The 14,896-nt window shown below is 36.7% G+C and overlaps 1 long non-coding RNA gene across 1 annotated transcript; it reads right to left on the reverse strand.

Moving 5' to 3' along the window:
* On the reverse strand, nt 878–1,658 carry LOC109723832. The gene is made up of 3 exons (XR_002219745.1): nt 1,253–1,658; nt 1,048–1,179; nt 878–974 (listed from the first exon to the last, which is right to left on the reverse strand). It is a non-coding gene; the product is annotated as an uncharacterized LOC109723832 (long non-coding RNA).

Genomic DNA, 14,896 nt, shown 5'->3' on the forward strand with positions numbered 1-14,896 from the left:
AACAAGTAGTCCTCAGTAGGTGCCGCCCTCAACATCATTGGTCCACCTACTAGGTCTACAGAAGGGAACAAAGGTAGTAATAAATGCTGAAATAAAATCTACAGCTATAATTTATTACACTATCATGCTCTAAGCTTACCTACTGTAGTAATGTCAATCCTGACCCAATCTCTTTAGGGACTGTAAACATATCCGTCCCAAGGACTGTGAACACACCCGTCCCGCCCAGTTGAGACTATCAAGCTACCTCCACACTATCCAGTCCGTGGAGAGCAAATCCAACCGGCATGAACGACACCAACGCGAAAGCAAAGCGTCCGTCTCCGGAGTGGCACTCGTGGGAGCTACCCAACCGAGTATGCAGCGTATCTCTGTCGAACTCAATCAGGCTCTCTCAAGCCAAAGTCCAAGTAACCGACTCTAACTGATCTAACAACCAACAGGTCACGTGCCCTCGGCACAATCCGATGCCAAAAAGGCGATATGGGTCTACCGTCAACCCCGATGACACCCAACAGTCCGGAACAGCCTGAACGCTACTGTAAAAATACACTGGGCATCCCAGCACGAGCGTAACTGAAAGCTAAATTACCTGGGGTATCCGTCGTCTCGATACTGCGACGATACAAAATTACAACGGCTCCTAGAGCTAAATCAGGTAGTGTGAACAAGTGACAGGTCCAAATCGCTGGTTTTCTTCTAAGTCAACTTCCAACTCCAACATGTATATTTATGGTTTACTAATCATGTCCTCAATGCTAATTTCATCCATGATACAATCAACGAAATTAAGCTACAACATGATTTACAAAAACTGAAAATCATACATGTCGACTAATACTGTGCTTAGAAATAAACCGATGTAACCCACCTCAAAAGCTAATCCCAGGTAGCAAAGAACTCCCTCAACTGCGGAACAACCTGCTGGATCAACTGAAATCCTCCCAGTCCAGTATTCGAGCTAACTCCAAGCTCTACAATCAAAATTCATCAGTTCTGTCCAAATACAACAATAGTAGGGTAAAATAGGAGTTCGACCAAGCTAACCTTCACCAAATCCTACAAACTTGGGCTTCTGGATTACTCTCGAAGTTCTGAATCCAACGAACCAAGTTTCGTCGCAATCCGACACTCTTACGTCGCGTACGAGTCGAAACGCCGATGGTCGACGTTGGAAATCTGCAAAACAGCATCCTTGAGCTCGGAAGTAATAAGAACTTGCCATGGTTGGAGGAATTGATGAACATCTTACCTCAACAGCGACTCTAGCACCGGCGCGACGTCGAGAACGGCGAAATTCCATGCTTGCCCGGCCCCCCTCGCAATGTTACAGCAACAAACGCGCGCCCGAACGGCTCCGCGACACGGCGTTGGCGACGAAACACTCTACCCGAGCTCCTCCACGATCGATTTAGCTAGAGAGAGAGAGGAGAAGAAGAAGCAGGAAGAATACTCCTTCTCAAGCTCTCTACACCTGTAAATAGCAAAGGGGTGGAGTGGTGACACGAACGATGTGAGAAAAGACTCAATTGCCCTCTCACCTACCCTGGCGTACCGGTACACGGGCTCGCGTACCGATACAAGAAGCCAACCCGAGAGCAGTCTGCGCGCAGCCTGTGCAATGTACCAGTACACCCTGCTGGCTGTACCGATACACCCTGCTAGCTGTACCGGTACAGCAAGCAGAGAAACCTGCTATTTGCAAATTTTCTTGCTAAATGCTGCTCTCGCATCGCATAGAGTCCGTTTTGCGTCTATTTCACGCCAACGCAACTCAGACTTGCCCCGACACTCTCCAGAGCTGTCGACAAGTCTTAACAGCAAAACACCAGGGATCTCACATGATCGAAAGGATTCAAAATCAATAATTTTTAATGGTTGATGTATGGCGTTAGTAAGTTTAACGGTGTAGAAGTATTTAAATGAGATGAAATTTTAATCAAAAAATTTTTATACTATCTACAACAAGATCAATATCTCTAATCGAAAATTTTAGTGCTACATCATAACTTTTTGTGAGATTTTTATTTTCAACCGTTGATTTTGAGTACTTTCGATCACTAGGTAAATAATATTGAAAAATCATAAAATTTATTTTTTAGATAGTTCAAATACGCTAGATCGAGTTTAACAGAGCTGATCATTGATTTAGAAATTACATCATCAAAAACGGTTTAGGAGTATGAAGGCCTCCATGCTTCTAATAACATACAAGACCTACTCCACCAAGTACAGGAAATTATTTCTCCATTAATCTTTCTCGATTACTACATCCGTGAATTATTGTATGCGCCACACGTATGTAGATTATGAACCCTAGGATATAATAAATTGTAGGAACACCTAAGGAGGAGTGATACAGCCAAAATTATAAGTACTTAGTAAATAAAAATAAAAGTAAAATAATAAAAAGTATACGGAGATTTAATATGGAAAAACCTCCAACTTGGAGGAAAAGCCTATTGAACCATTCAAGCAATAACAATCCACAATGAAGAAAAGATTGCCAAATGATTATCAACTTCACAAACGCAAACCTTTTTATTACTTTTAACGAGCTTGCAACTCCACCTACTGGTCCACGTTTAAAATGTCAAATCGTTGACGTTAACCATTAATCCCAAAAGCTCGAGCTGTTAAAAAGATGCAATCAATTTATTTAAAGCGTAGAAACACGGCGCCTACAAGTCTCGATTGTAACTCGACCTAACCAGTCTTACGCCACTTGGAACATGATATGCAAAAATCGAACCCGTGATCTCTGGCTTCAATACCACTTGTTGGATTGTTAGCGCTCACCATTAATCCCAAAAGCTCGAGCTATTAGAAATATACAACTAATTTATTTAAAGTGTATAGACACAATGCCTACAGGTCTCGATTGTGACTCGGCCTAACCATCCTTATGCCACTTCGAATATGACTCAGTCCAAAATAGCCTCACGCCACTACGAACGTGACTCGGCCCAATCTGGCCTTCCACCACAAGGTAGAATGTTAGCCCCTTTAAGCCAAACAAATTCATAAACGTCACATTTCGAATCTACGAAAATTGTTCAATACGTTGAATCCACGAAAACCCTTAATAAGGAGTTGTTAAAGTAATGGTTGAAGGCCGAGTTATTGCTTTAGATGTGGATAGTTGATTGAAAAAAAAAAAAAAGAAAAAAAAAAGAGTAATAAGGAGTTATAGGGATGTATTTCTCTCTCTCTCTCCGTCTTTTACTAGGCCCAATCATTAATATCACTAGTGAAGGCCTACGCTTCGCGGCGGGACATTTATGTAAATTTTAAAATATTGTGAATAATTTTTTTTTAATTTTATAATATNACGCTCGCCCCGCCCCCCTCGCGATGCTACGGCAACAAACGCGCGCCCGAACGGCTCCGCGACACGGCGTCGACGACGAAACACTCTACCCGAGCTCCTCCACGATCGGTTTAGCTAGAGAGAGAGAGGAGAAGAAGAAGCCGGAAGAACACTCCCTCTCAACCTCTCTACACCTGTAAATAGCAAAGGGGTGGAGTGGTGACACGAACAAGGTGAGAAAAGACCCAATTGCCCTCTCACTTACCCTGGCGTACCGGTACACGGGCTCGCGTACCGGTACAAGAAGCCAACCCGAGAGCAGTCTGCGCGCAGTCTGTGCAGTGTACCGGTACACCCTGCTGGCTGTATCGGTACAGCAAGCAGAGAAATCTGCTATTTGCAGATTTTCTTGCTAAATGCTGCTCTCGCGTCGCATAGAGTCCGTTTTGCGTCTATTTCACGCCAACGCGACTCAGACTTGCCCCGACACTCTCCAGAGCTGTCGACAAGTCTTAACAGCAAAACACCAAGGATCTCACATGATCGAAGGGATTCAAAATCAATAATATTTAATGGTTGATGTATGGCGTTGGTAAGTTTAACGGTGTAGAAGTATTTAAATCAGATAAAATTTTAATCAAAAAATTTTTATACTATCTACAACAAGATTAATATCTGTAATCGAAAATTTTAGTGCTATATCATAACTTTTTGTGAGATTTTTATTTTCAGCCGTTGATTTGAGTACTTTCGATCACTAGATAAATAATATTGAAAAATCAAAAAATTTATTTTTTAGATAGTTCAAATACGCTAGATCAAGTTTAAAAGAGCTGATCATTGATTCACAAGTTATATCATCAAAAACAGTTTAGGAGTATGAAGGCCTCCATGCTTCTAATAACATACAAGACCTACTCCACCAAGTACAGGGAATTATTTCTCCATTAATCTTTCTCGATTACTACATCCGTGAATTATTGTATGCGCCACATGTATGTAGATTATGAACCCTAGGATATAATAAATTAATTGTAGGAACACCTAAAGAGGAGTGATACAGCCAAAATTATAAATACTTAGTAAATAAAAATAAAAGTAAAATAATAAAAAGTATACAGAGATTTAATATGGAAAAACCTCCAACTTGGAGCAAAAACCTATTGAACCATTCAAGCAATAACAATCCACAATGAAGAAAAGATTGCCAAATGATTATCAACTCCACAAACGCAAACCTTTTTATTAATTTTAACGAGCTTGCAACTCCACCTACTGGTCCACGTTTAAAATGTCAAATCGTTGACATTAACCATTAATCCCAAAAACTCGAGCTGTTAAAAAGATGCAATCAATTTATTTAAAGCGTAGAAACACGGCGCCTACAGGTCTCGATTGTAACTCGGCCTAACCAGTCTTACGCTACTTGGAACATGATATGCAAAAAATCGAACCCGTGATCTCTGGCTCCAATACCACTTGTTGGATTGTTAGCGCTCACCATTAATCCCAAAAGCTCGAGCTATTAGAAATATACAACTAATTTATTTAAAGTGTATAGACACAATGCCTACAGGTCTCGATTGTGACTCGGCCTAACCATCCTTATGCCACTTCGAATATGACTCAGTCCAAAATAGCCTCACGCCACTACGAACGTGACTCGGCCCAATCTGGCCTTCCACCACAAGATAGAATGTTAGCCCCTTTAAGCCAAACAAATTCATAAACGTCACATTCCGAATCTACGAAAATTGTTCAATGCGTTGAATCCACGAAAACCCTTAATAAGGAGTTGTTAAAGTAATGGTTGAAGGGCGAGTTATTGCTTTAGATGTGGATACTTGATTGAAAAAAAANGAGAAGAAAAGAGGGGAAGAGACAGGGGGGCGCGCGCACCCGCCGGGCGCGGGTCACGTGTATGGCGCGGGGCGCGCACCCGCCGGGCGCGGGTCGCGTGCATGGCGCGGGGCGCGCGCACCCACCGGGCGCGGGTCGCACGCGTGGGGGAGAGAGAAAGCGGGAGGAGAGAGGGAGGGAGAGAGAGAGACAGGAGGAGAGAGAGAGTGCCTGGGGGTGGGGAGAGAGAGGGTGGGGAGAGAGAGACGGGGAGAGAGAGTGAGAGAGAGGGGGAGAGAGAAAGAGAGAGAGAGAGCTGGCGAGTGAGAGGGGGGAAAAAAATTTCCCTGTGGACCCCACCGGGCCCAACGCCGTAATACTCTCGATTCAAGAGTTATATAGATATGGGCCAAATTTTGGCCCAATAGAAAATATCTTTCACTTTATAAAGCTAAAATATGCTGCCTATTTTCTTAATAATTTATACATGAACCTAAAACTTGGCCCAATAACATATCTCTTTATCTCTTCATATATATATTTATATTTATTTTATGTCAGCTTGGCCCAGTAAAATATCTCTTTATATATATTTATTTTTGTAGGCTAGCTCAAAATTTGGCCCAAAAAATACTTCCTAAACTTGTAATATTTAATTGGCTCTAATTAAATATCACTTTTCATTTTTTTAATTTCCATATTTTGAAAGGCTAATTCAAAATTGAGTTCAACATTGTCAAGGGCCATAAGCTTGCTTACAACAGAGTTGAAAAGGCTCAAGTGTTCGTGTATCGACACGACATTCTTAGATTGTGCGATTATTGTCTCAAAAAGATTTTGTTCACCAATAACTTTCCTTCATACAGAATTTTCAATTACTTCCAAACTCTTTGCAGTAGTCTCTATATCTCCATACTGAATAACACATAATCCTTCAACACCAAAAATAGGTTAGCCACTGTTATCTCATTTTTCTCTTCAAATTGTTTAGCTGGCATTTCTTCTTTCTTTTTTTCCTTTCCTTATAGGGCAATATCACAACCATCTTGCACCAGCACTGCATTCATCTTTAACTTCCACAATGCAAAATTAGTCTCATCGAAGTAAAGGATCTCAAACTTAGTCACACCTTTTCTGCCATTATTTCATCTTCAATTTTTAACTACAATGAATCTCCGCTCTGATACCAATTGAAAGAACTAGTTGAGGGATTATTATTGAGTGCACTTTAAACCCTCTCAGCACATTAATTAGCATAGCGAAAACCAGATCTTACGTATAGAAACTTGACAAAAATGATCGAGAAAACAAAAGCACAAAATGACAAAGCAATAAATAGAAGAAAGCACGCAAGAAATTTATGTCGTTCGGCTAACGATGCGTCATCGTGTCTACTTATGTCCACAGGCAAGACCTCCTCAACGCATTCTTTGATTAATCTACAACACAAAAGTATGAGTAAAATTGGATACATGAGATTCTCTCCCTATTTTTTTCTCAACAAGTTAGGGATTTCAAAGTTGATAAAACCCCCAAAATCCAAAATTAGAAGGAAATGATCACCACCATCTTTTCAAGTCTCCAGATTTAATTTTAGCTATTGATCTCCCCTTAAAAACCCACCAAAAGATGTTTTCGATCCATCTCTAATCTTAAAGCACAAGATTAGACTGATTTGAAGTTGAATCCAGATTGACTTGTTCACCTTGTCCTCTGATTCCTAAACCTAAAATAGAGATTCTGGAAACTAAAATAGGAGTTCTAGAACCTAAAACAGAGGTTCTAGAACCTGACACTTCAGAATAGGATTCAAAGCATCATGTTTTGGAACCTGAGTTTTTGTGTTCCAAAACATGACCCACAAACCAGCCTACATCACCTTCGGATTTTGTCGAACGTCAATTTAGGTTCTGGAACATGGTGAGATTTCAAAACACACTAGATTAGGTTCTGAATTATGACATTCAATAGCCTGAATCTTTGATGCTCGACCATAGAATCGACTCAAAACATGGCTTCACTTTGATCCAACAATTTTAACAGAACTTATTAGCATATTTCATATAAATTATGCAACTACAATACCACTAATGTAAGTGATGGGCTTAAAATTTGTACCGAAAGAACCATCAAATGGCTTAAATTAGATAAGTTGAAAAGTTGAATATCAAAATTAAACTTCTAAAAAGTAGAGTAGTGGAATCAAAACAGTTCAAAGTTTAGGTGAGTTCTATATGTTTTTAAGCAATCGTGAGCAAATACTTATGGAAAGTGACTCTTCTTTTTGCTGAAGAGCTGAGGATTTCTTTTCTTTTGTTTTAACTCAAAAGTTATGTCGCCTTAACTCTGTTACTTAGTTTATCCTTCTAATGAATGAAGCAAATAGCATGTTATTTATTTCTCCAAAACAAAAACAATATTTTAGAAAATTAAAATTTCACGCACTGAATAGATTCTAATGTTTAGAGAACATTTTTCTTTAAAAAAAAACTCCAATAAAATTAATTTTGTGCCTGAGATAGTAATCAAGAGTTAAGGATCCATTTGATACTAAGAGCTGCTAAACACTTTATTTGGCCGAAGAAAGTAATCGGATAAAAGCATACGTGCAGAAATATGTTTTTCCGTTTTATGGTGAGACTAGAGACTAGAGATGTTAACGGGCCGGATTCGAGGCGGATTTTCAAAAATCTGAACTCGAATCCGACTCCATAGCCAAGACCCGAACCCAACGGTTTTAAAAATTCATATCCAAATTCAAATCCGACCAAAAATTCGAAACCTGAACCCGAAAATTCGAACCCAAAATAATTATTTGTTTTCGATGATGGATTCTTGAAATCGACGATCAGTAATATTAAATATGATCTATATCACTTGAAATATCTAAAAACCAAACTTCAAATTTGTTCAGGTTATATTTGAATTTGCATTTTAAAAAATTTAGAATTTACGTAATATGTTTTTAAATATTGTAAAAGAAAATAATTATTTTGGGTTCAAATTTTTAGATTCGAATTAGTCGGTTTCGAATTTGAATATATATAAATTTTTAAAATCCTTCGAATTCGTGGTTAAGTTCGGATTTCAAATTTGGTAGGCCAATATTGGTTCGGACATTCCTATGAAAGATAAGATGACAGGTACGTGGCGGGAGATTCTGTACCCGTTTGGTCCAACTTTTGCTGGGACAAAATGGAGAATCCCCATCGAAAAATTGGATTCCGCACGGGGCCATTTCAACCATTGGNATATATATATATATATATAATGCAAAATAAATTCGGGTTCGGGTCGGGTTCGGATTAGGGTTCGGATTGGATACGGTCAAAATCCATATCCGTTGGATTTTTATTTTTGATATCCATATCCGAACTCATATCCGTTTAGCATTGAATATATCCGCTCCATTCGAATTCGGGTTCAGATTAAATTTCGGATATCCGTATCCATTGACATCTCTAGGTGAGACTGTAGAAATAATATATTATCAAAACAAGTGCGGTAAATGCGGCATGCACCCTAATGAATTTCTTTGAAATCTTAGATAAAAGAGAAGAACCTTAAGTTTGGATTGTAGTTTATGTATCATTTTATGAGAGAAAACCCCTCCGCATCTAATTCAAAGTCAAAGGCAAGCGCCTGAAGAGTTTGAACATTTTGTACATCATGAAGAGGGGTGTTGAAAACAGTGTTCTCAGAGTCCTAATTATATTGCAACTTACGAATTGATAGTTTGACTCTTATTTTAATTTCATTCTCTACAAGAGTGTATCGTTAAATTTTGTACATGCTTGTCAAAATCCATCGTACGATCTCTTCTTGACTCCAAAAGAAGTAACGAATTTCCAAGAGCTTTCCTTTACAAAGAGTTTAGAAAAAAAAGAAACCCATTTCATATGAGAGGAGAAAACTTATTAGTAATATTGGTAGGCCAAATAATAAAGTGACATGCAATTAATGTCACTATTAAGATGCATGGTGAGCCTACTAATATTGCACACGAGTTTATTTATATTTAAGATTCTAAAATAGAGAAAAAGATATTCAAATTTTCTCAACAACATTTGGGCAAAATAATAAGCAATTTTCGTCTCTAAACATTTCTTCTTCTTCTTCTTCTTTTTTTTTTTTTGAGAAATAGATAGCACGCTACCCGCTTCGTTTATTTCATTTAGAAACAAACTTAGCTGGAAATATGAATCAACAAGGATTCGAACTTGGGTCTCGAGTACCAACCACCAAATCTTTTGTCACTTACTCTAGGAACGGTCGGTGTCTCAAAACATTTCAAATCTCGCAAACAAGGGCGGATATATATAGTTAGTGTAATACTCTGTGTTTCACCATGTACATGAGCGTTCGAAGTTGCCTAACTAAGGTAGGTTAGATTTAATGGCCTCTTTGGTCTGATTAGATTTTGTACACAATCCTTCGAAAATGACATCTTTTTCATATATATCGCATGACTAGACAGAACAAGCCCGACAACTAAATTTTTTGTTTTTCTTTCTGGTTCGGATATGAAGCGTAATATAATGCGGGAGAAGAGGTTCGAAATTAATTAACTGTAAACATTATTATACTAGCATCTAACATAAACTTTAAAAGCTAAACTTTAATTGATCCTACTCTCAATTGAAAAGAACTCTATAAAATAAAAAAAAAAGGAGAAAAGAAAAGCAAATGATGAAACTTAAACTTTACTCTATGTTCATCTCTTTTCACATATGCTTACCTTGTGCACGCAGGTATGAATGCTTCTTAATTACTTTACACCTCCACCCACCATATGAAATATGGATCACCATGTCACAACTATTTTTTTTTTCTTTTTCTTTTAATATCCTGGGTTAATATATATTAGGGTAAAATGGATATAGAGATCTTCTTAACTTTAATTTCTTTTGCAAATAAGCCTCTAAATTTTTATTTTTAAAAATATATATTTTTTAAACTTTATCAAATAGTTTAATATATTTCTCTCTTTAATTAAACTAATTAATTACACAATTATTTATGTACGTAGTATATAGTTGCGTATAGTTTTATAAAGCTTTGAAATATAAATATAATTTTCTTGTATTCTAATCTGTTAAAAAAAAAAAAGCAATAGAAATTAAAGTTTGGATTAACTTATTCCGCTCGTCATGTTTAATTATTAGAGTTCAAGAGAAAAAATAAATTTTTTATATCTTAACGTCTTACAAAATTATGTACAAGGCATCAAATCAAAGTGGTTGTGTAAATAATATTGTTCATTTATTAGAGACTGTTTGGTTCTTCAAAAAAATAAAAATAAAAACAAGTTTTTCAAGAAAAACAAAATTATGAAAACCTCCGCTTTTTTTTTTCAAATTTTGCCCCATAATTGGTTTGAAAAAAAAAATAAGTATTTTTGAAAAGCTTTTTTCCATATTTCACCAAAAACTATCATTTTCATTTTTCAATTTTAAGAAAACAAAACACTAATTTTTCATAATCTGTTATAAAGAAAAAGTTTTTATAAAAAGCCAGCTTATTCTTCCTAGAACCAAAAGAATTAGGAAAATTTAAAAAAATAGTTTATTGTAAAATAATAAATAAATAAATAAATAAGAGTTGCTTAGATGACCATCCCAGAGACCACAATCACATCACGATACAGCAACGAAGTGACAAATAATAAATAAATAAATAAGAAAAAAAAAAAGGAAAAAACGGACGTAATACGTTAGCATCGTTATCACGATTCTTAAAGCACTAACCCCACAGGTATAAGTAAATAGTATTATATGTCGCACATGAATTTGGTCACGCTGATTAAAAACCACCAATTAATTATCTTTATTATTTACTATAGTACACAAATATCTTTGTCTTTTTTAAATCTAGGACAGCATCTGAGAGGATAATTCTTGTCCAGGACCTTTTCTTAAAATATATATATATATATATAAAAATATTTACTATATTATTTTTAAAAATTTTTATTTGGCAAAAAAAAATTTTTGTGTCAATTTAGCATCGTGTTGGACAAAAATAAGAAAGATGATGAATTGTTCACTGTCTTTAAAAAATAATATATTATTTTTCACTTTCAAATTATTTTCTTTTTTTGTATGAGCTGTAAATCTGTACGAAGTTATTAGAATTGTACTGTCGATTATTAAAATTTTTATTTATTCACTGTCTTTTAGTAATTAAAGAGAATTAACGATTCATCATCTTCTAATTATTCCTTCATCTTACCTCTAGATTAAATAAAATAGAATTATTCGGCCAAATAAAATTGTGTAAATTATAAATTTTTAAAAGTGCACAAATATCTTTGTCCTTTGATAATCTAGGACAGCATCTGAGAGGATAATTCGTGTCAAGGACCTTTTCTAAAAAAAAAAAATTTATAAAAAAAATTTATTGACTAAATTCTTCTTTAAAAATTTTATTTGGCCAAATAATTTTCTTTGTGTCAATCTGCCGTCATGTTAGAAAAAAATAAGAAAGATGGTAAATTATTCACCATCTTTAGAAATTTTAAATTATTCTCTTTTTTTTGCATGAGCCGTAAGAATCTTTATAAAGTTGTTAGGATTGTACTGCAAATTACTCTTTTAATAATTAAGGACAATGAATGATTCATCGTCTTTTAATTATTCTTTCATAGAACTATGGGATCAAACAAAACTTTATAAATTATAAATTTTTAAAAAGTTATATTGAAAAATAAAAAAAATCCACGTGGCATTTGTAGAATGGAGTTAGTTACTTGGACACTGACATGAAGACCTTGTTTGGATGTTTCACACAATTAAATCATCCTACTTTTTTGAGTTAAGAATATTCTGTTGTGATTATAAGATAATTTTTTAATTTTTGCTCTCGGAAATTTTTATTTTTTATGATTTAGTACTATAATATATTTTACCCACGAAATAATTTATTATTTTTTAAAAAATAACGTTAAAAATTAAATATGATATCACATACTAAACATTTGATATAATTACTCATCAACCAAATATTATAAATTTCTGCCAAACATCACCAACCCACATTTGGACTGGGCAAGATTTTTTTTATATATATATATTTTTTAGAAAAGACCAGTATGGTACTCTCTTTATTTATTATTATTTGTTAAAAATAAATTTAGATAAAAATGTAAAGTAATTAAATTTTAAATTTAAAATTTTACGTAGTATCCAAATGTAAATTTTTTTTGATACTTGCGCTAGGAATGGCGGATATTCAGCAGGATTGGACTTCAAAAAGTGTGATTGGATTTCACACTATCCATCCTCTATCCCCTTTCCAAGGGGCTTCAAGTAGGTAAAAAGAACCTTTCCTAAGATCACTGTTTTGCTTTATTTTATTCAATCTAAAGTGCTAAAAAGACCCTAGAGAATTCATTAATTTGCCTGCTGGAATAATGAATACCAATCGAAAAAGACGCAGAAGCACAGATAAGTAGGATTAGGTACAAGGATTTCCTCGGAGAGGTCGCCCGGTACCATTATTTTCTATAAATTTCTAATCTATTAGAAAAGAGTGGTCAATTTGCATTAAAAAATTCACCGATTTTAAAATTTTACCAAAGTAAATTATTATTTTAAATTTTGCATATTTGATCCGAAGTTTTGAAAAACTAATCAAACTATCCTAATTATTCCTTTTTCACTCTCTCTCTTTTTTTTTTTGCCTCTTATTCTTTTTTTCTTGCGGACCCTCCTCTACTATCTCCGCGGCTCTCCACGAACAAGAACGACACCACCTTCTCTTCCTCTGCTTTATTTCTTCGCTGGCGTATGCACCAACGCCAACGCTAGAGGTGAAGGACTCGGAGCGAGCGCGGGTGAGAACGGAGCAAATGGAGGCGATGGGGTCGTGGTGGAGACGATGGGGTTGTGGTCGAGACAGTGCTCGCGTCGCTCGTTAGGTTGAGGATAAAGACACGCCCGTGCTTCTCCAATAAACGCTTTCAATAGTAGAGGACAAGGGAGAGACTGCGATAGTGAAAAAAAGATACAGGGAGCAGGAAAAAAAAAATAAAGAAATAAAAAAAATTCTACAGAAAAGTCCAAGAACCGAAGAAGAAGAAAAAAAAAAAAAGTACACTATTTTAGAAGAATTTTGCACTATTTTAGATGAAACTTACACTTTTTGAGGCAAAGTCTTTAACTATATGAGATAAAAGTAACACTCTTTAGGCGAAAATTATACTCTTCGAGTGAACATTACACTGTTTGTCCTCCTTCTCCGCTTCCTCCTCCACCACCTCCTCCTCCTCCCTCTTCACTTTCTCGTGCTTCTTCTGCGCTCATCCAGGGCTGGCGATTTGCAGTGGAGGCAAAGGAGAGAGCAGCAATACCAAAGAAGAGGACGGCGGAGGCGGAGGTAGCCCTCCTCTTCCGCCCCGCGGGGGGTGCGCAAGCTAGGGGTACACGGGCGCGGGCGAGGCGGGCCGCCCGCCGCCCTTTTCTCCAGCATCGCTGCGCTTTCCTCCACCTCCACTGTGCGTCGCCAACCGCGAATGGATGCAGAAGAAGCACGCAAAAGTGAAGAGAAAAAAAGGAGAATGAGGAGAAATAGTGTAACATTCACCCAAAGACTACAACTTTCAGCTAAAAACTGTAACTCTCATCTCAACTTTCGTCTGAAATAGTGTAAAATTCTTATAAAACAGTGCAACTTCATATTCTTCTTCCTTCTTCTCTGGTTCATGGCCTTTCTTGTAGAAAAAAAATATTTTTTTTATTTTTTTTTATTTTTTTTTTATTATTTTTCTATTCTCTGTATCTCTTTTTCGCTATCGCAATCTCTCCCTCGCCCTCTAACGCTGGAAGCGCTCCTTTGAAAGGAGCGGGCGCATCTTCGTCTTCACCCTCATAGACAACAGCAACCGCTGCCTCGACCACGACCCCATCGTCTCCGTCCGCTCCGCTCTTACTCATGCTCATTCCGAGTTCTTCTCCTCCGGCGCCGACGTCGGTACCGACATGCCGCTGTCATTACTGGAGAGCCCCGGAAACGATGGAGGAGGGTCGAAGAGAAAAAAGAAAAAAAAAAGAGAGGGAGACAAATAAGGGTATTTTGGTCAGTTTTTTAAAAATTCGGATCAATCTGTAAAATCTAAAATAGTAATTGGGCTTTTTTTGCAATTAGCCCCCTAAAAAAAAATTATTTTAAAAATAGCTCCAGCAAATTTAAATTTGCAAAATGGCCCTGCCCCTGCCACGTAAGCGCCACGTTAGCGCCATGCCGACTGGGCTGGGGCCAGTCAGTTAATTAAACACGGTGAATCATTCACCATATTTAGTTAAGTTAGACACGGTGAATAATTCACCATGTTTGAGGAAAGGAAAGGGAAAAAAAATATATGTNAGCCCCAGCAAATTTAAATTTGCAAAAATGGCCTTGGCCTTGCCACGTAGGCGACACGTCAACGCCATGCAGGCGGGGCTGGACTAGATAATTAAGTTAAACACGGTGAATCATTCACCATATTTAGTTAAGTTAGACACGGTGAATAATTCACCATGTTTGAGGAAAGGAAAGGGAAAAAAAATATATGTATTATGAAAAAGATAAGTATGGAACACGGTGAACCATTCACCGTGTTCAAACAAACACGGTGAATGGTTCACCGTGTTCAACTTAACAACCCAACCCGTCAGCGTGGCGCTGATGTGGCGCCTACGTGGCAAGGTCAGGGTCATTTTTGCAAATTTAAATTTGCTTAGGTTATTTTTAAAATAAATTTTTTCA

The sequence above is a fragment of the Ananas comosus genome, linkage group 18, assembly GCF_001540865.1.
Source record: "Ananas comosus cultivar F153 linkage group 18, ASM154086v1, whole genome shotgun sequence".
In the NCBI taxonomy this organism is placed as follows: domain Eukaryota; kingdom Viridiplantae; phylum Streptophyta; class Magnoliopsida; order Poales; family Bromeliaceae; genus Ananas; species Ananas comosus.